The sequence below is a fragment of the Rattus norvegicus genome, chromosome 10 (assembly GCF_021556685.1).
Source record: "Rattus norvegicus strain SHRSP/BbbUtx chromosome 10, alternate assembly SHRSP_T2T, whole genome shotgun sequence".
Classification (NCBI taxonomy): domain Eukaryota; kingdom Metazoa; phylum Chordata; class Mammalia; order Rodentia; family Muridae; genus Rattus; species Rattus norvegicus.
The window spans coordinates 27,682,960-27,704,733 of record NC_141543.1 but is presented as its reverse complement, the minus strand read 5'-3'; the positions used below and the strand labels follow the sequence as shown (position 1 = coordinate 27,704,733).

The 21,774-nt window shown below is 42.2% G+C and overlaps 1 protein-coding gene across 4 annotated transcripts in view; it reads left to right on the top strand.

The window, feature by feature from the left end:
• Positions 1–5,141: 5,141 nt before the first annotated feature.
• Tenm2 (teneurin transmembrane protein 2) overlaps positions 5,142–21,774 on the top strand; it is a 1,226,262-nt gene continuing 1,209,629 nt past the window's right edge. For all 4 annotated transcript variants that reach the window (XM_087569430.1, XM_087569433.1, XM_087569431.1 and 1 more), the window contains exon 1: positions 5,142–5,619. The gene's annotated coding sequence lies outside the window, so the exon portion shown is untranslated. The remainder of the gene's footprint in view (positions 5,620–21,774) is intronic.

Here is a 21,774-nt window from a genome sequence, read left to right as displayed (position 1 = left end):
CAACAATGCAAACATTGGAACACGTGGATGAACGCCACAGCATCAGATTGATATGGCTGCTTGGGACCACATTCCCAAGAGTTTCCCCTCATTCCTCATCAAAGCAGGAAAGCATAACACTTACCAAATCCCAACTCTTATAAGAGATGTTTAAGGTAATGGGAACAAACATGACACATGGCAGCCATTTAAAAGTACTCAGTTCATTATAACATCTACAGCCGCCATTGTTATAAAAGTATGCATCTTCCTGGGCACCCTTGTGGAAATGGAGAATCTGGGAGGTGGCCGAGCCTGTCTCTATTGAATGAATGGCCTGAGGAATGGTGGAGAAGTGCACTCCAACACTTTCCAACACAAAGGGATTAAAGGCTCATCCAAGAAGGGACAGAAACCCTTGCTTTAATATCAGTTTGATTCCCACAGATTACTGCCATCCAACAGACTCTCGTCATGTTGGTCGTCTACCAGATCTACCAAATTCTGCTTCGTCATACAGGGTAACATACTGCAGGCATTTTTGAAGAAGACTGATATCATGTCATGAATTGTTGTTCACACTGAGTGCAGATAAGCCCAAGTCGTCACTCCATTCCACCCCTCCTGTGTCCCATGTCCAGTGTGAAGGGATGTCAGGGGTTCCGGGTAGCAGAATGTAGGCTCCATCAGATAGCTTCGCACACTGCAAGCCTAAACTTGCCTCTCAACCTGACTTGCTTCACTTGGCTTTCAAGCTCTGCTCTTTCCAGTCCTCTGACTCTGCATCAATAAAGTGTGGAGGAGAATTTGTATCTCACCCCAGAGTCACATGAAGGATAATGACGGTGATCTATATTAACAGGCTGAGCTTTAGAATGTTATACAATATGTGTTAGTCACTTTCCTCCAGGCTTCAGTAGAACAGAGGATCGAAGAAACTTACGGAAGGGGTTAGTGTTGGCTCACAGATTGAGGATACAGTTCATCACGGGTAGGAATCATGGAGAGGGCCCTGGAGAGGAGGCTTAGTCCCATTGCTTCAGCAGGCGGGAGGTAACCAGTAATACCTATTGCTGCTAAATTCTTTTTCTACTCCATGACCACATAAAACCCCCATTTAGAGTGGGTCTTCCTACTTCAATTAACCTTACCAAGAAAACGCCCCCACAAACATTGCCAGAGGATAGTACAGTTAGGTAATCCCTCAAGGTTGTTCAAATACTTTTAGGTGGATTGTATATGCTGTCAGCTTGACAATATTAACCAATACAAATGACTTTTCCAAAAGGCTTGGAAATCTATATCTTTTTGCCAGAGTACAGAGCTAAGAAACACTTCAAGTGTTCAAGAGTGTTTCCTTGCAGGCTGCCCTTCATGGTTTTCTTAATGAATTATTCTCAGCACGAATAAACCTTCTGCTGCCCCATGACAAAAATCAACCTAACAGATACACAGGAAGGCCTTATCAGGAATCCCAGGGACCTTACTACCCATTGAAGCATTCTGTTGTGAATATATTTATTCCTGAGAAAGAAGAGGAGAGGGGCTTGTGCTTACTCTTTTCTTTGGACCTACTTCACTCATAGAACTTTAGTGAAGGGCAAGGCAGAAGCCAAACAATTGCAAAAAAAATAAATAAATAAATAGTAATAAATCCGCACTTAGGGACTGATCCATGTATAGTCAAATGCACACATCTGCAGCTGTGACGTATGTATACTGAGTGCACATTATTTGTGGGTGTGTAGCTAGGGTACCTAAAGGATAAAAACCTGGAGATGGATACAAGAGATACGGGAAAGAATAAAATAGAGAGCAATATTTTTGTTTAAGATCTAAGAATCTTAGTCTTTTTTTTTTCTTTCGGAGCTGGGGACCGAACCCAGGGCCTTGTGGTTGCTAGGCAAGTGTTCTACCACTGAGCTAAATCCCCAACCCCAAGAATCTTAGTCTTAAGACTGACTTACACAGGTTAGTAACCCCTGCCGAGGCCCACGCACCAACCCCATTGTGAAGTAGCCCTCCCAAATGCAAAGGTATATAACAAAAGGTTTCTGTTTGTAATCAAACCTTCTCTTTGTCCCCGAGTATTCTTAACCTTCTGCTGCCGGCAAAGCTGTACAAAAATGCACCTTTTCTCTTTCCTGTGGTTTGTGCAAGTGACCAGCAGAGCAGTGAGACTTTGTACTCAATTTCTTATGTGCAAAGGCAGAGGGACGAGGCCAACTAAAGGTGGAACCTAGATGGTTGCAGCCAGGAAGGATGGTGCACAGAGCTTCCTCTTTGGGTGAGGGAGAACTTCCCTGTTCTCCAGCCAAAAGCCTCTGGAACACATTGGCCAATGCCTCTGCCACACAGAATAATGGGAGCCACTAACCTCAACGAAGTAAGAGAGGCCTGCATTTAAAATCTAACTGCCTTCTGGGATGGCCGTGTCCTGTGGGAGACAACTCTTAAGTCTCTGAGCCTCTGATGCTTTAGAGCTTTAATGGCAGAAGAAAAGCACCTGTGGTGATCTTCCTGTTGGGGAACACAAATATACCCAGGCACCACAGCCCTGTTAAGCAGCAAACACGGCAGACTCGACCTGCAACCCCAGGCAGCTCTGAGGTTCTGGTTCGATAAACCTCGTTTCAAATTCCAACTCGCCATTTACTCATAAGACATTTGGTAGATGGAAAAGGGTCATTGGGGGGTGCTCAGGTGTGAGATTAATGTGTCTTGTCTCCTTTGGGGTTTCCAATCAAGTACCTTTGCCAGTCATAAGGCCCTTCGGTTTCTTCATCTCTCAAATAGTAGCACTAGCACCTGTACAGAATGGCTGACAAGTTAACATTGTAGCGCCTGGTGTTTGGTGGAGGCTCAGAATTACAATTACCTTAGTTCCTGCCTTATTACTGCTTACTATGTTGAACTGTTTGCCTCTGTAGTTCTCCGTAACACAATCCTGGATTTCCCTTACTTCCCTCAAGCCCTTTCATGTAATTTCATTACTGAGTGACAGGAGAGGCAGCTTGGCCTGGATCTTAGCCATGCGGACTTTAGCAGGGGGCAGAGCAGAGTGAGGGTCCTTCTCTGCTACTCCTGTGGATTTGGACATCCTGCTCAGCCTCTCTGGACTTACTCATTTGTTAGATGGCAATAAAAAATGTTCACGCCATAAGAATGATTCCTCTTCTTAAGTGGCGTGAGGTGGTTGGCGTGAGGTGGTTGTGGGTGGGGGGAGCATCTGCCGTCATCTGGGGCTTAATTGGAGAATAAGAGTTGATTCCTTCCTCCCACCATGAAGCTTACAGTCCGAAGAGTTTGTTAAAGGACTTAAAAGGTATGCCATATCACAAGTGAAAAAATACCTACAAAATATTTTAAACGAAAACTTATAATAAGGAACGTTTGCCCTGGCAAGAGAGATCACAGGTCTCTCTTGAGCATGAAGGATAAATATGAGTTTTCGAGATGAAGGCAAGGTTTGGAAGACGCTCCTAACAAGCTCTCTGCATATGTTTCTCATTAGCACCACAAGCATAGGATCACCTCTTGCTAGAATGTGAACTCAAAGAATACAGGCAGGGTGTCTGTCATCTTCTGTCACCTCTAAGACAGAGCCTCGAAGGGAGAAAAAAAAAAAAAAACGCTAGTAGAAAAATTGCCCTGTTTACTGAATGAAATTAAAATACTAGGTCTGTGTCTCATGGCTTTATCCGGGATGCAATTAAGAATGAAACACATTTCAGCCAAAATAGCCTGATCCTTGGGTTGTGGTAAACCACATCCTTGTTCCTGTTGTGGAAAGAAGGTAACATCCTCTCTGGGTCTTGGTCTCTTGTGTACAGTGTAGGAAAGGACTCATACTACTCAGCCAAGCCATAAGCAGCATTGATGTCATTGCTATGAAAACACTGGCAGAAATCAGGCATGTAGTTTTTCAAGGTCTGTGTGTTGCTGGAGGCCAGCCAGGTGCAGCTAGGGGCCAGAAAAATGCTATCACCAGCCGTCCACCAGGCCTTCCCCTTAGTGGAAATGCCCAGGGCTCAAAGATGTGCTGCATTCTCCCTCCAGTGGCTTTGAGTCAGACCCGGAGTTTAGATTTAGGGAGGCATCCAGTTATAATTGACTGGCATTTGGTCTAGTATACTGGGGCCCCATTTGCATTTGGGTTAACCGTACAGTATCTGGATTGAATAAAATCAAATAATTCATGGGCAGCGCACAGCATGAGCCTGCACATGGCAACCAGGCAGTTCAGGTTTAGCTGTTGTTACTAGTGTAACTGCCAGGTCCTGCTGCATTTCCCCCCAATTATTCTGAAACTGAATCAGTCGTTTCTTTGGAATTCTCTTTCTGTCAAACAGAAAAGAAACTGATTTCTGAGGCTTGGAAGCCTCGCTTCCCTCTTTTAGCGCCCTCGGGGGCAGGTTTAGGGCCACCACCTGGCAAGCCAGGGTAGGCATGTCTGCAGCTGAGAAGCTCCGGGGAAACCCTGCCTTCCCTAGGCTCTGCCCTCTCCTCTGCTTCGCTCTGCATTCCTAACCCTGGAAGGAACGGTCTGGGTCCAGCGGAGCACTGGGCATGCTCGCGAGCCGGGGCAGGCTCCCGGAGCCCGCAGGATGCGTAGGCTGGCGATGCTCCCTAGTTCGCAGAGCCCCGGGTGCAGCAGTGGTGCATCGGGTTTAGCAGAGCAGTCCTCGGTGCGTGCAGCTAGGGAACCGGGCCTGCCCGGGACAAGCCCAGAACCGAACTGAACTCTATGAGGCCCGGGCTTAGCGCGCAGTTTCTGCTCTTGGAAACGCCCGGCTGGGAGAGGGGGGCGGGGGTGTCTCTGCAGACAAAGGGGTACACGTGCCCCTAGCGCCCCTCTTTCCCAGCCAAGAGCCCTTTCCGGGGCTCGCTACCCCTCAGCTCGAAAGGCACCAACCCAGCCCGGGCCTGTATGCGCGCTAGGGGCCGGGGATTGGCTCTCACTTCCCACGAAGGGACAGCGCGGGAGGGCGGGCGGCGGTAGAGCGGAGCTCCGCGCCTCTGTGTGCGCGCGTGTGTGCGCGTGTGTTTGCATGTGTGTGTATGTGTGTATGTGTGCGTATGTGTGTGTGTGTATGTGTGCGCGCGCGCGCGCGCGAGTGCATATGTGTGTGCGCGCGTGTGTGTCTGTGCGGCGCGCGGGCGGGCGCGTGTGTGCGCGTGCAGGAGCCACTGGGTGTGCGTTGCGTGTGTTATGGGTTTGATTCCAGAGCAGGTTGCACATTGGTCCTGGGTGGCTCGCAGGCTCAGGTCGTGCTTGGGCGTCCTCCTCCTAATCGTTTCTGAAGTAGCAGTTCCAGCAGCAGCGGCAGCGGCAGCAGCGGCAGCCGCGGCAGCAGCGGCAGCGGCGCCTCCGCAGCAAAGCCTGAACTGTGCAGAAGCAGCGAGCACCGTTTGGGGAGTCCGGGGGGCGGGTAAGAGGGAGGAGGGAGAAAGCCTGGCTAGGTCTTTGGGATTATTTTTTTTCCCCCTTCTTTCCCTCTCTCTCTTCCTGGAGGGTGTGTGTTGCCCCCTCGAAGTGAAGGAATTTTGCTCCAAAGCGAGCTGGGACCGAAGACTCTAGGCTAAGTTCTCTCTCTATGTAGATGGTGTCAGGGAGCGAAGCTACTGACCGAGCTGCTGGTAAATGTTTTTCACTTCTTACTCTTTAATGCTTAAGGCTTTTTTTCCCTCTTGTTTTTTTTTTTCCTTTCTTTCTTCCCCGTTTCCTTTCTGTTGCTCTTCATTCTGCAATCGCTCCTGAATCGCTGCAGTTCTCTCTCCCTTGCCTTGCGTTTGTGCAGTTTGCAACTTGTTTCATGGTTTTCTGTGTATTTTTCTTTTCTCCCTTCATCCTCAGATGAATGCTGGAACATTTAAATTCGGCACTTCGGGAGGTCATCATTAGTTGCATGAGTTTGGGGGTGGGGAGGGGAAAGATTGGTAGAGTCGCCTGTTATTTCCCTGCAGAAGGACTTGCCGCTTTCTCTCTAATGTTCATCGCAATTATAGGGATTCTTTTAGGATTCATTTTTAACATTGCATTGATGTTTAAGGTTATCGCTCTCCGGGATTACAAGGCGTTTTGACTCAGTTTTAACAGCGTGACCGATGTCAGTGATTCCAGACCTACTGTACGGTACACGCTGGCTTAAATATTCAAAATTGCAGGAAGAATCCTTGGCATTCCGAAAGAGAATTTCTTAAAAATGATGTTTTGCGTTACATTGCTGTGGATTTGCAGGAAGCAATAATAGATATGGCTTTTCGTGTAGCTTGCAAGGATAATAAACAGATAAGTGGCTCGGTGCATCCTCTATTCTACTGACTGAGCCATGGCTAAATTTACTTACTAATAAATTTAGGGCTTTGAAGAAGCAGGGAGGATGCTGGTATTGTTTTATTCTAAATTGTGAGACATACAGGGCTTGCTAACCTCAGACCAGCCCTTTCTCAGCTTTTACTTGAAGTGGCATCTTGTCAAATGAGGAGAGGGAGAATAGTTTCTGCTGTATACATGGAATGAAATTATTTAAAATAGCCAGCATAATGCATGCAAATTGGACCCTTACTCTTTTCTTTAAAAAAAAAAAGAAAGAAAGAAAGAAAAGAAACAGAATTCACTCCGTTGCCCTTGCTGCCAGGATCCATGTTCAACATTATTTTTAATAGCACATTTAATAGTTCTTTGATGCAGTCAAATAATTTGAGACCTTTAGAGGGCTATAAGAAGTTAAGATATTTCATTTGTCTTCCTTGTTCATTCCCTTAAGTTTTTCAGAAGAAAAATTGAAGGGTCAATAAATAAAGGCAAATCAGGGATTTAGAAGGAAGGGGGTTTGGGGCTTGTAAAATTTCTTCTAAGCCAGGGAGAAATGAACTGGTACCTGGAAACTGTAAGGCAAAAAGGGGGGACAGTGCTGGTATGTTATCACATCCAGATGCACAAGCTCTAAACTCAGGTGAGGAGATCCTCCAAGGCACTGTGTTTTGCACAGGGAGAATATTATTCTGTCACGAAGACTGCCTCTATTGTAAGGTGGTCATCTCCAGAGCAGCAGGCTGCCTAGGTGTGTGGGAAGCTTGGATTGCAGCAGTACCCTTAAACTTTGCTTTGATGCAAACTTAGCTGGTGTTGTGAGAACTGCAGAAGGCAGCATAGTATACTCAGGAGTGAAAAGGGGCAGCAGTTGTAAATTAAGTCAACTCTTCGGGCTCCGGTTTAGGTAAGAGAAAAACCGACCTTAAACCACCATGCAGATTCACCTGTTCTGTTCCCCCTGGGGTTGACAAAAGCCATTCACAAGATTCCTGAGATCTGAACCTTATTTCTGCCTTTGTGTCCTTCTAATAAAAAGGAGGCGTCTTATTCGAAAGGGAGCACCTCTTATTCAGGACTCTCTTTAGAGAGCAAGATTGCCATGTAAAAATATTTTTTTGTGGGCCCTTAAGTTTACCATTTTGATTAAGTTGGAGGCAAAAACCAGTCCACTTCTATTCATTCAGAACAGTTTTCGAGCGGAGTATTTGCTTGTATGAATCCTAAAGAGAGAAACTGCATTCACATCATGAATCGCAGTCCTCTGATTGTAAGGTTTCTAAAGCCACCTACTAGCTTCCTCCTGTGACCATATCCAGGACAGTGCAGCCCGCACAGAGCAGCTAGAGTAGCAGTCCACAACACTTACAGGCATGGGCACTAAGAGATGACAAAGCAGGCAGAGGTCTTCTTCTGATGGGTCCGTGGTGCAAAATTATGTAATTGTTGCCTATTCAAAGCACACGTTTAAATACAAACATCACAATTAGCTTCCATTTCAGCAGCTTCGCTACCTATGAAGAGCAGGAGTATGTTTATTTAAGGAACACGTTTCTTTCCTGCAGAGTTATTTTCTTTGTTTTATCTTATTTCGGTTTGTTTCTCCACCCCAAACCCTCTGTGTACTTCTAGTTTCCTGGCAACTTCAAGAATGCTCAGTTATTTTTGTGTTAAACTATTAAACACATCCATGTTTTCGACTCTGTGGCAAGCAGTGCTACTATTCAATTAGCTGTATTTGCGTTACTCTAACGTGGCTCTCTGTGATAGTATTTCTGTGGCTTGTTGGCATCACTGATGGTATTATTATTATTATCATTATTATTACTATCATTAAGCTAGTTATTAAATCTTCACTAAGAGCCTTTAACTTCTGTGCCTGATGTTGATTTCAGCTTAGTGTATCAAAATAGTATCCTCATCTTGATGGTAAATGAGGGAGTTCACTTTCACTTGGTCTGCTTGTGGCATGTCAGTGTGTGCAAAAAGCCTCACACTTCCTGGAGAAGGTAACTTTTTGGGGGGCGGGAGGCAAGAGGGCTGTGTAGAAAAACAGGTGTCTGAGGCTGTTGGTTCACAGACCTTGACAGTCATGTCTGACTCCATTACTAGAGTTCCTGTTTCTGTCTCTTTAGGAATGGAGATTTGTCTGCATGTCCAAAGGGTTGATTCTGCTAGACCTACAGAAGGTTCCTTAAAACCGATTGCCATTCTCTCAGGCTGTATGAAAGGATCCTCGATGTACCTGTGTGCTTTAGGACCTGCATTGCCAAGCCCCTTCACAGTTTTTCCTTTTGTGCAGACTGATTTTGAGAAGTGATTTCTGCTGAAATAAAAATCAAGGTCATTTCCAAGGGCTTTAAAAAAAGAAAATCCCTCCCCATCTGAGGGCTAAAAGTTAAACTGATAGTGAAAATTGGAGAGGGAGGACTCACGGTCCAACTCCTTCTCTCACACATGGCTATGGACAAAGAATTTTTTTTTCCTCATGACTTTGCATGGAGCAACAGTTAGAGTCTTTGGTGTGCCACTGACTCTTGGTAACCCTGCCGTGCTCACACTCTCCATTCCACACCCAGAAGAGGTGGAGGAGACTTTCAGCCAAAAGATAGCACCTAAAGTCTTGCGTTTTTTTCAAAGGTATCTTCGGCGAAAAGATAGGGAGCAATAGTTGATGAAATGAGATCAATTTTGTAATCAGGTAATACCGCATGTGATGTTTATTTTCCCTACCAATAATTTTATAGAATTCCTTCTGCTGAGAAGGAAGTATTTGCTCTTTGTATAGCAGCTTTGCCAAGGTAGCCTTTGTATTTCCGGCTTTTAGTTTGATTTAGCAAAGAAATGGTTACATTGTTTAATAACCTGTACTACCAGTGACATGTAGTTGTTGTTGCTGTCCTGTTCACTTTTCCTTGCTAAGAAAGACAAAGCGCTGGTTAATGTAATTATTTTAGGTACACTAAGGGCTGTCTTGTTGATATTTCCAAAGGCTTCATGAGCTCAAGAGGCGTGCAGCTCTTTCACCAAAATCTATCTGTCCCTGCAGAATCCATTCAATACAGTGTATACTCCACAGTGTGATTCTGAACTTGAACTAGTACAGCTTTCAAAAATCAGTTCCCCCATAGCAAACCATGAAGATCTCTAAGAAATCGTCCACAGAATGAAGTTCCTTTAGGTTTGTTTGTTCGTTGTTGTTGGTTTTTTTTGTTTTTTTTTTTTTTCCTAAGTCTTCCATTGGTCCATCTGCCCTCTGCCCTCCACCTAGAATGACAATCCTTATAGGCAAAAGGAGTTGATAGGGTGTGGGTAGTAGTTATTTGCTAGTTGGCTGGGCTGTGAGTGAAAAGAGAGAGGGTGTTTTAACCCTGTAAGTTCCGTAAAGAGAATCCCAAATAAAACAAAGCATGTGATATGTTAAAGTAAAATCTATTTCTCCTGGTAAAGATTTCTGCCCCCTACCACCCTGACCAATGTGACCCTGATAGGCCAGTTGACAACATCCCTCATGTTATTAACAGTGTGTAGCCGCTGCTAGCGTACACATGCACGATAAGTGCATAACAGCCAAGTCTGTCATGAAGAGATACAGAGTCATATGTTTGGGAAGAGAGCCGGTTCCTCTGAGGTGCTTAGGTTCAAAGACTGACCTGTAGTCTGGAAGGGGCTTGAATCTGCCGATCTCCTGACTTGTGGGCTGTGTCCCCTGCTACTCTGTCTTCTCTGAGGTAGCTCTGCCACATATTTTGGGACATCAATTTTGGGAAGTTTTCCTGCTTGCTATTTCTTTTCATTCCAGGAGAACCCAATGTAGATTTGCAAAAGTTTACAACTCAGCTTTCAGGACGTATATTTTACTGCTTAGTTAGTGTTTTCTTTTTAGTGCTTTACAAGCTCAGTCTTGTTTTATAAATAAGACTGGACATTTTGCGTTATACATCTTGACTAGTATGACCTTTGCATTTATAGAAAAGAGAACTTCGTACCCTGTCAAGTAATAATGTATTTAGGAGTGTGGTTCAAAAGAGTAAGTCATAAATTAATTTATTTATTTAGGTTCCCCCCGTCTTTACTTATTAGAACGTAAGAGTTAAAGCCAAAGAGTGTTAGTCATATGAAAGATGTAAAGTCGAAACTCAGAGTGATGTATTGACTGTAAATCTTTACAGGGGCAGGATGCCTTTGCTGGATGCTGATATTTAAATGCTGTTTTTATTGTCGCTTACAGTTTCACTGATGCCCAATGTTTCGATATCTCTCCTCCCTCAAGGAGAGGAATGGAGGATATGTAGAAAAAGTATACGATGAAATAGACATCAATCGGGTGGCGATTAAGAACATCCCTATAGTATAAAATAATCATTTCAAAAAATAGTTGTAAGCACTTCTTACTGTACTGGGATCGTATCTTAAAACTACATCAGAATTTCCTTTTAAATGTTGAAAAGAAGTTAAGTTGGGTTTTAAAATTATTTCTACAAATGAAACAGTGCTATAGAAGCTCTCCTTATCCATGCCTATAGAAATCTGGGTATCAATTCAACCAAAGCATACTTATTACCACAGACTCTCTGCAACTGGGTTGAAAATATTAACCATGATCATTTTTAAAGCATTGAGGATATCACAATATCAGGGCACTTGAATAGGCACCACACATTTCAGTAGAAATGACTTAGAAGAAATATAGAAAGATGGTGACCATATGAGAGCACATTTTAGTCTTTATCACACTTTATTCCTTCCTGATCAGTATTGTGATCCCACAGACAAGCCAGCTACTATGCCTCTGGTGGTAGGAACAGTCTGAAGTCAAAATGGCATCCCAGAAATCAAATGCGAATATAAATGGGTGCTTTCTTTACAGAGCAAGACGGTGGTGTGTTCTTTGTGTGCGGTGTACTGGAAGAGTTATTTAATTTCATTTCATTTTAGCATTTGCTTAGGCAGTAATTGTACAGATATCCGTGCACTCTCTGTCTTCTAGTATGTCCAAGTTGTTTCTATGCACGTAGCCTTGTCTGATGTGATAACTTGGACTGGGGACCTCAGTCAAGATTTGGGACTACCAGCACTAGTTAATTAGAGGTACCAGGAGAGGACACTGGGAGTTGGGGGCAGAGGGTACGTAAGAGAGGAAATATGTTCTGTGATTGGTTACCTTTTTCTTATTCGTTGTCACTCCTCCAGTTTTAGTCTTATTTTTTTGACTTCCCTGAAACATCTTGAGGAAAGCACAAACTGCTTCTCTCTGTTTTAACCCTTTGTAAAACACAGTTCTTCCAGGGACATCTCACGGTGCTTAGGGGTGTACAATTTGTACGACCCACCATCTAATTTTTCTCTTTTCTAATCCTGTTTATCTATCCCTACACGCCACCAGAGCCAGTCAGATGAAACCAATTACTAAGAGGGAAAAAATCAAATTTATTTATTATATTTACTGGATGTGTCTGTTGCTTAATTATCCATTGGCGAATTTGCACGTGGCTCCAGAGAAGGCTGTGGATGAATGTGGAAAAACGATCAATCATCAAACTCCCAGCTACATAAGGCTGCCACGAAAATAAAGAGGGGGCAGAATCAACACGTCCTTTCCCCTTGCTCTTACGCTGAAGATCTAAAAACTTAAAGAAAGATATTTTAAAACAAAGGTGACGTGTCTGTGTTGACAGAGGAAAATTCAGAAAAGCTGGAAGATAGGACTCTCCTATGCAGTCCATATCCTCATCAAGACCCAAATGCTTTACACTCTGGAAACACATAGTGGTTCAGATGTTTAAAGTGTCAAGTGGAAATCAGGCTCAATTTTCTAACCAAGCAGATGACCTAGTCCATACTGGGGAGAGGTTATAAGTTAGGAGAAGAGAGGAAGAGTAGTTGTAAGATGTGGGGCTAAATAGTAAGAGGAATAAGGTGAGATCAATGGTAAAGCACTCTCCTCGAAAGCACTAGGCCCTGTTTTGATCTTTAGTTCCAGTTCTGGGACGGGACACGCAGAGAGAATCAGGGAATATTAGACGATGAAGAGTGAGGTTGTGTATGCAAAGTTTCACTGGATAGCTTGTGAATGGTTCAGATAAGCCAAGGCTGAGACAACATTGCTACACTTAAAAGAGATTGTGTAGTTGGCCTTTGGTGGTGTGGAAGCATGCAGACAGGTGTATTTTTCTTCTTCTTCCATATTTTCACCTAAAATCCCCTCTGCAAATAACCTTGGTCATCTCTTGTTTGACCCTGCTCTTCCAATAGCATGAATCCTAGTGTCATTTCTCCCTTTGTTTCCCAGCCACATGTCATCATACTTTTGGAAACTTACTCGGGTGGAAATTCCTTCTTCTAAGTAGGCAGAGGATGAAATGGTCCCTGTTTGAGATTTGACAAAACCAAATTGAGAGGGGAAATATTGATATCCCCGTTCACTGGAAAGGACAGGTCCATTGTCATGTCTGGCCCATTCTGACCTTCCAAGATAGAAAGTGAATAGAAACTTCAGGGCAGAAAACAACCCTTTGGAACTTAAGACGTTTGAAAGCTTTCTTCTAGAACTCGCTGACCATAGTGTGGTGTCAGAGGTACACCGTGGATGTCGTTTGGAGAAAATGCTGGCTAAATTGTGATTTGTTGCGAATTTCCATTTGTTTTAGGAAGCTTCTATCGAAGAGGCTATTCCAACACTGGAGAGTAAGATTTCTTTTCTTTTCTTTTTTTCTCTACGTTTTGTCTGCAGAGAGTTAAAATGGCGACATGAATCTTGAGTACGGAAAGGAAGGGTGGGTGCTACTTGTAGACTCAGTGAGAGGCATGTTAAAGATTAAGTAAAACTCTATAGTTCTTCTAATCTTAATGTTAAACATTATCTTATAACACCTTTTATTGCAGAATAAACGTTGCTTGTAGTTGGATTCGCTGCAGAAGCCACATAGTGAATAGATATAGAGGCTGAACTCTCTTTCCCACAGCAGTGATTTTTTTCACTACGCTATTCCCTAAGGCCAGTCTAGGTATATGAGGGGCACCACTTCTTTTTATATGATTTGTGTATGTTCCCATAGATTGTGAAGTCTATTTCTGGGCAATTTTCAAGTTAAAATTGTGTTACCGCTACCCCGAAGGTTGTCATTTCTTGGTTTTTCTCTTGTCAGTCAATTCATAAGTGTTATTAAGTCCCCATGGGGTGTACACAGAATCACACACAGTTTAGGGAATGGGCATATGAGGATTACTGCCCTGTGCTCTAGAAGCTTAGAGTTTATATAGGTAAAGGAATATTATGCAGATGCATATCTATATGCTTAAAATAAGATTTTAGCTAAAGACGTTCAGAAAAATTTGTCACCATGTTGCTACCCTCTTTCCATTTACCTATTCATCTTGGCACATTTTGTAGTCTTTCCTGGCAACTTCAAATGTATTTTGTGAAAACCATGGTTTTAGGCGAGGTCAGGAATCTAATGTGTCAGCTTTCTTTCTTTTTTTTAATTTCTGTATTAAAAAAAATTCAGATATCTAGTAACGGGCATGTGAAGCCTGAAGGTGAGTATTAAACTATGTGTCTCTGGCAGCAGAGCTTAGGTTGTTCTTAACTTCTGGGTTTTGGAATAAAATAGCCCAGTGCTGAAGCTTTTCCCGATGTGTGCCTGCTGCCTATGTGACTGGCCAGATCACCTCCTAGCCCAAGCTCCCCAGTTACATCGTTCCTAAGTGATATGTTTGCTTATTATTTCCTCTAAAATTAAAAGGGAGGCAAAGGAGATAATTTTTGCAAATTCCAGGAGCTGAAAAGAGGAGAAAAATGTTAACTCATTCTTCACATCCCAAGGGGGAGAATTTGTCTCTTCAGGAATTCTTTCCTCAGGAACCATGAAAGGACAGGGTTAATTTGCAAGTTCTGGGGCTTCCTTTTCACATGTCCATGCCCTCATAAATTTATCTCTTATCAGGCATTTACGGGAAGGGTAATATTCTTGAAAAGCATGAGGTGAATGGCTCAGAAAGTAGATGGTAAAGGAAGGGCGCCTGAAGGCGCTGACCCTTTCCACGGCCCCAGGTAATAGCTTCCTGGACTTTGGACAGTCTGCTCCGACTTTTGATATCCCCTGTCAGCTTCTTGATTAATGCTCATTTTGACTGTGACTTTCAAGATGTTCATATCTCATTTCCAGCAAATAGTCGCTAAACCATCCAAATTTCTCTTCCATCGTCTGTTCCTTGTCTGTTTGAATTGGAGGAGCAACGGGTGAAAAAAAAATATGGAGAACCATTGGGGATCTGCTCTTCCTTTAAACGTTGGCACTTGGCTCCTTTCTTCTGGGTTGAGAACGCCTGAGGATGTTTGGGACAGTTCGTCAGAGGCTGCTGGGGTTCTTCTGGATGCAAGCTGTTTTGATAGGAGACTTTTTTTTAAATTCATAATATTTTAAAGTCTTTATCTCTCCACTGTATTATATAATTAACTGAAACAAGTTGATTTAAAAAATAATTCAGGACCAGGCCATGTTCTCATTGTACAGTAAAGAGAGAGTAATCTTGGTTTAGTGGAAAGGTATAAGGCTGTTGAGAATCTCAAGAACTTTGGGTTAGAAAGGTAGCCAGGCTGGCTGCTTCTGCGACTGGGGTCAGGTTGCCCAGCAAAATCCCTTCGTGTCTCTCACACCAACTACTCCCCTTGAACTCCCATTGGTGTTAGGGCTTTAAATGTACAGGTTTGTACCAATCACGTGCAAACAGAAAAATCACTCTGCCCTTGCTTCTGGCTTCCCGGTTCTCTACTCAGAATTCTAGGATGGTGCCTTGCCATTTGATTGATGTAGGTCTGTATGTGGCGCTCATACTCGTCCTATTATTAGAACTCCGAGACATAGTAGCTAACTCTTTTGTGTTCTGCTCAGTGAGACAACAGCTGATGGTCTGTAAGAGATAAACAGAATTTCTTCAATCTGAAAGAGAGGAGTCAATAAAACACATAAACAGAAAGCCTCCAATATTTTTTTTTATTATTCTTTATATCGAGCAATGGGATCTTAGGCGGTGTATAACAAGGACCTCAGCGTGCACTTGAAAGGTCTATGGCCACATGAGATCCTTTTTCTTTTTCCTAAAAAGAGTCAGAGGCAACTCCTGATTATAGTATTAGGCACAATGCTTTTGACTTTCAAATACACACAAATCTATAGTATGTAACTTATAAAATTATTTTCTCACTACCAAGAGCCTATTAAAATGCTATTCACTTAAACTCTGTTTATCCCCAAATTAAATATAATTTACCTACAATTAAACCATCTTTGATCTGTTATAACCACTCAAAGTTCACAAACAGGTAGACAGAAGGTAGATATCATTCAGAGCATAGAGGGATTATCTGTATGGCCTGATAATGGCCAATAAACAAATTAACAACATGTTTTCAGCATGAAATATCAGAACTTTATAAATCGACTTGTCAACTTGGAATAAGAGTAATTGTAGCATTTGAAAGGGATAAAACTACATTTCTTTTTATTCATATTTTCAGATTCTCTGGGGTTTAAAGCACTGTGCCTCGTACTAAATTATTAGTAAACCCGGTGAGGTGCAGGGCCCACACAAGTAATCCGTATCACAGACAGAACTTTTGCATCTGAAGGCTCAGCCTTTAATTCTTCAATTCTGAATTAATATATTTATCCTTCCATCACTGTCTCCTAAGGATTTTGAGAATTAATTAGAAACAAAATCACTTTCAGTCCTTGGATGTTACACTCTGCTGAAAAAATATGAGACACTGAAGTGTTATTAATAAAGACAAAGGTTCATCCAATAAAATAATCTGACTGGCTGAATTCTCACATGGTTGGTATTTTCTAATATAAATTACTGTAGGATTAGATAGTTAAATATTGAATATTGTCTCATTTAATGCAGTTCTATGAAATATTAATGATAATGATGATTTTCCAGTTTGGGGAATATGGAGATAGCTTTTTACTGATGAATAGCTCTGTCCGGTAACATAATACATTTTACAGAATGATAATGAAGATATTGAAATGAAGACAGAAGAGGAAATAAGTGACCAGGAAACTGATGGATTCCATATAAGACAAAGGTCACAAAAATTTGTTAGTGTTACGTAGTATGTGCTCTCTCTCTCTCTCTCTCTCTCTCTCTTTCTCTCTCTCTCCAGCTCTCTCTCTCCATCTCTCTCTCTCCATCTCCCTCTCTCCCTCTCTCCCTCTCTCCCTCTCTCCCTCTCTCCCTCTCTCCCTCTCTCCCTCTCTCCCTCTCTCCCTCTCTCTCTCTCTCTCTCTCTCTCTCTCTCTCTCTCTCTCTCTCTCTCTCTCTCTCTCTGGAAGCTATTCCTACTATTTTGACCACTGTAGATAGCTTTGAGAGTTTCTTTAAAAAACAGAGAGTACAGATCTACTCTATTAGGCCCTTGCACAGGAGTTGCCGTTGATGTTGTTTAGCTGGCACGAGGTGTAAAAGTCTGAAAATTGGATTGGGCTTTGAAGGAAGGGAAGCTGTGTAGAGTGTGACAGCTGAAATGGGATTGTGCATGAAGTTAAAAGAAAGCAAAGAGGTGGAAGGGGTGGGGGAAGGAAAGAGAGAAGGCGTTGTTGATCAAATGGCCTAGTTGGAGCCCCATAGACAGGACTGGAATTGAAATGCATAAGGCCAATCCTTTTCTATTTTATTTTCAAATTTTCTCTGTTTAGACATTCCCAATTCCGTGAACTAATATTTCAAATTAGGGAACTCAAAACTGATGAGAAATAGGGGAAGTTACTATTCTTGCAACACTTTGTCATGAGCAGAGAGTAAGACCATTTTACCATTGCATCAAATTGCTTTAAATAGAATATTTGTGTTGTTGGGGATTTTTTTTTTCAGTGCCCCCTCCACTTCCAGGGGCGGGGTGGGAACTTTAGTGTTTTGAGAGATGATTTTATTTGAAATTGCAGTTATCCTTGTTTCATACCTAGTAATTTAACAGTTGAAAAGCTCGGTTTTTGTTCTTTGCAGATAATGTATGTGGTGTGATTGAAAGCATTCGTAAAAGAAAAAAAAAAGTGTTTTGGGGTTGTATTCTTTTAGCACAAACTTACTCCTTGATAAAGGAGCTGGCTATAATTTGCAGAAATCACTGTTTCTTTTTCTTTAGTTGTTGGGTAACTGTTCTTTGTATACACTGTGGAAACGTTCGTATAGACCAGGGACAAAGCCTAGCAGATGCACTTGCAATTATCTGGAATTTAAGTAAATTTTGCATCTGATACACACAAAGCAAACGCTTTGTCCGAGCCAGCTCAGCTACTGCCATGGGGATCGCTGTGAATACAATGAGGAGATTTTTAATGGAAAACAAATGGAACTATTAGTAAGTCTTTTTTTTTTTTTACTTGAAAAGGCACCAGCTTTAGGCATAGCCTCCAACTCATTCATATTCATAGTTGGATCCACTTGAAATATGACCTTTAAAACTGGAAAAAAACTTTAAATCTTTAAAACAAAATGTGTATATATGTATATATTACACATCATATATGTATATATTATACATCACATATGGGATACTTATTATCAAAGCATAATCAGAGATTGCTTGAGAAGAAATGGTGAAATGAGTATTTGTCCCATATTTTAACATTATTTTTGACTATTTAGGGGAACCCCGAATTATTATGACTTTAGAAATGCAAAAGGGGAGCTCCTATTCTAAATAAATCATGCCATAGATAAAAGATAATTACAATGTTACTTTAACAACCTCAACTCACAAGGAAAACATAAGAAGGAATGTATAATGGCTCTAAATTCGACTTCTTGTTGTAAGCGAAAGCGATCTAGCCAGAGGAGCAGTTTTGAGCAAAATCCTCACTTCCCAATTTTGTTTGAGATTAATCCTTCCACTGTGTAGCTTGTGTTGTTTTCTGACTTACATAAGTGGGATCTTTGAAGGTTTAATCTTTCGCTCCGTGTTTATTCTTAGAAAACGGTAAATGCAAGGAACTACTGGATTCTCTTAAATGCTTTAGGTCTTCAGGGGAGTTTCAGCGACTTTTGCTTTCCATGAGAACATTATTGATAATTGATCCCAAAGACTTTTTTTTATTTCTTTGTCAGAGGTGTGCCATGTGTTTCCGGCTTTTAAATGGGGAGACTTTCAAATACAACTCAGGCCTCCCTGACTAGGGAGATGGCCTCTCTGGCTGCTCCCTGCTTCCTTCAGGACCATAAGGGGACTTGCAAACAGACTAACATGGTCTCTGATTTTTGTTAAGAATCCACTGCCTCCAGAGGTTCTGAGACTTGAGTCATTGTTTGAAAAGGGAAAAAAAATTTTTTGAGAAGAAATTTCGAAGGAGAGGGAGAGTCTGACAGAAGTATTTTAGGCTCCAAATTAGAACAAGACAGATGTGCCATGACTAGAATACCGTAGCTCTGAGAACATGCCCCCACCTGAGACATTCTCCAAACCAAATGCAGAAGGGCTTTATCTAAATACTTTTCACTAAATTTCCGAGGTGACAGAACTTCCTCAGTTGTAGCTCGCTGCGTTACTTGGTATAGTGAATATATTTCCCTCCTATCATTCATGGTCCCTTGTGCCTCCTTTCCCTCCCCCACTCCAACATCTAGTTCACCATCTACCATAGGCTATCTTTGGATTTGGAGAAGAACCAGGTACTTTCCTTGGTATTTAAGAAACTTGCTATTTTGAAATTCCCTTAGAGAGCTGTGGGCATTTTTATTTCACCGTCTCCAAGCATCTCTTTTCTTTCTCTGAAGGAGAAACTGCTTACATAATACCCAGGAGCAGACCCTTGGGAATTGCTAAGCTATTTGATGGATGTTGTGCAGGAAGAGAAATGGAGGAGCTCTTGTGTCCTGTGTGGCCTCCCACGGGGGTATCAATTGGAGATATTTACACAATAGCAGATTCTCAGAAGGATAAATATATACAAGTCCCTCTTTCCAGTTGGGAGGAACCAGTAGGAAATAGCACCTAGGAAGACAAGAGCCCACTAATAGCTCAGCCCCACAGAGCTTCTTGAAGGAACAGCTCCAGAGCCAGACCCCAACTGTCAGTAGAGCCTGCCAGGGAGACAGATGCTGCAGTTGGAAGACACTATTCTTCAGTTAGATATTTTGTTCTTGTAGATGGCCAACCATGACTCATGGGAGAAGCCGGAGAGAGACTAAGAAAGGGGATAAAGAAATAGTAAATTAATCTTTGTATTAAGCCCTCTTTCGGATTTAGCCATGGTTGTAAATGTCAAGCCAGGGAACTTGGCCCGAACCAGGAGAGTTGTGAAGACAGGTACAGAGCTTCGAGCTTCTGCCAGGTGACAACGGTGTTACTTTTAACCTGCTGATAAAATGATCGACATGTTTTCCCAAGGATATCTGTGTAAAATAGGAAGGCAGGGATTTCTCAATGATCCGGGCTTAGGAAGCATACTTCTAAGGACAGAAGGGGCAAGAGTCATCTCTCTGTGACAATGGTGTATGCTTTTCTTTCTTTCTATGCCTCTGTGAGTTTATGTGTAACACTTGTCTATCAAAGACGACTTCCATTCCCTCTTTTTACTTGCCTGTCTCCTGTCCATATATATATATATATACATGTATGTATGAGAGAGACATATACCTGTATTATACTTTCATGCCAGGTCACCAGAAGCAAGGGTTGTTTTTGTACCCTATCATATCAGCTTCCAGCTGCATTTTTCATCCTCTTCCACATCTAAATCTGAAGCTACGTTGATGAGATAAAAGTGGCATATCTCCTTCGGGAGAGGGAGTGAAATAGAGTTTTTGTAACTTGTATCTATTGCCAGATTGTAGGCTTCCTTAAAACCTTAAGGAAGGGGCTGATACTGCGGGCTTTTCGGCGGCTTCCTTCATTTTTCTTCAAAACAAGAGGCCCTTATTTCTTTTGAAAATAAATAAGTTGTGACACAGTTTCCCCGATTCCCGCCCTTGGGGGGAAGGAGACTGAGAACTTTAGGCTGTTTCGGAACCGAGTTATTTTATCAACCTCCTTTGTAGATCTCAGGCCTGGAATAATGTCTGAGTACCTGCCGGCAACTCCTATGTCGAACTCTGGACGTGACATTTTTCTGATAGGGCTCCAGAAGTGGTCCTTTTAGATCTGCATGTCTCCATAAGTTGACGTGGCAGCGAGCCAAATGGTGTGTGTTTGTGGGGAAAGCGGGCGTCTGTTCTCCCCGCGCACATGCTCAGTGAGTGATTTGGAGGGTGCTCCAGCCATTGGAGACCACAGCTGCAGAGCCGGTTTAGAGAGAGTAATTCACAATTGACTTGGGGATGAGCAGGCTTGCCTTCTCGAGCCCCCCGTGCTTGTCTGGCTGGTAGAGAACTGTTTGAGGTGAAGTTCTCCACTCTAAGCTCTGCGCGTCTTTCGCTCTGTCTCATGTCAAGTCGAGTGCTAAAGAGACTGGCTGTTAATTTGTAGCGACGCCCTGAAGAACTTGAATCTTGAAACCCTGAGTCCTATTGATCGTGCAGCAAAGGTGCTTGCATTTATTCTGAGGCTTATCAAAATAATGATGTTCCTTCTTTAAAAAAAAGTCATTTAACTGCTTCAGACACTTACTTGTGAATGGACAAAACAGGCAGATGCCTCTCGTTCAAGTGCCAGTGGTTCAGTTCTTTTGTCTTACACAGATAGAGTATGTGTTGTATAAACTTACGTTGAGTGAACTCAATATGTTGTTCTTTTCCATTGAGGACATGAAAAAGTGTCCCGTCTGTCTGTCTGTCTGTCTGTGGGTCTGTCTGTCTCTCTCTCTCACACACACAGACACACACACACACATGCACACATACACACACATACACACTACATATATCTGTGTTATATATATATATATATATATATATATATATATAATTATGTGTGTAAAACATATATGTGTAAGTATGTGTCTGTGTGTAGTGGGGGTTTTACAGTGTGTGACTGATTTGAATTGGCATTCCTGGTTTCCAGAGAAGTTGTAAGTTTATAGTTGTGTTCTCTATTTCACAAATGAGGAGATCACTTCCCTCTGAGGTGGGAAGTTGTGATGAAAAGAGTAGCCTTTGGATTGGATTTTGAACATTCCATTCTTTTTCTTACTTGGCAGTTTCAAAGAAAATCTCACGTCTTAGAAAATAGGATCATATCAATTACAATTAGTTTAGTGTTGGAGATGGCATCTCAATGTTTTACATTTTAGTTTAGCATAAAAGGTCACCCTGTGGGCCAGAATTGACTTGGTGCCTATTTTTATATGATATAAATCATTTCTTAAGAAAATAGTTTCAAATGGTTGAAAATAAAAATAAAATAAAATATAAATATAAAAATAAAAAGAAAGTGTTATTTGGGCCTTGACAGAAAAGTTTTGCTACAATTCACCTAATGTATGACTTATGGTGGTTCAAAGGTAATGTTACAAATCCTATCCTCCTCATTCTGTATTTTA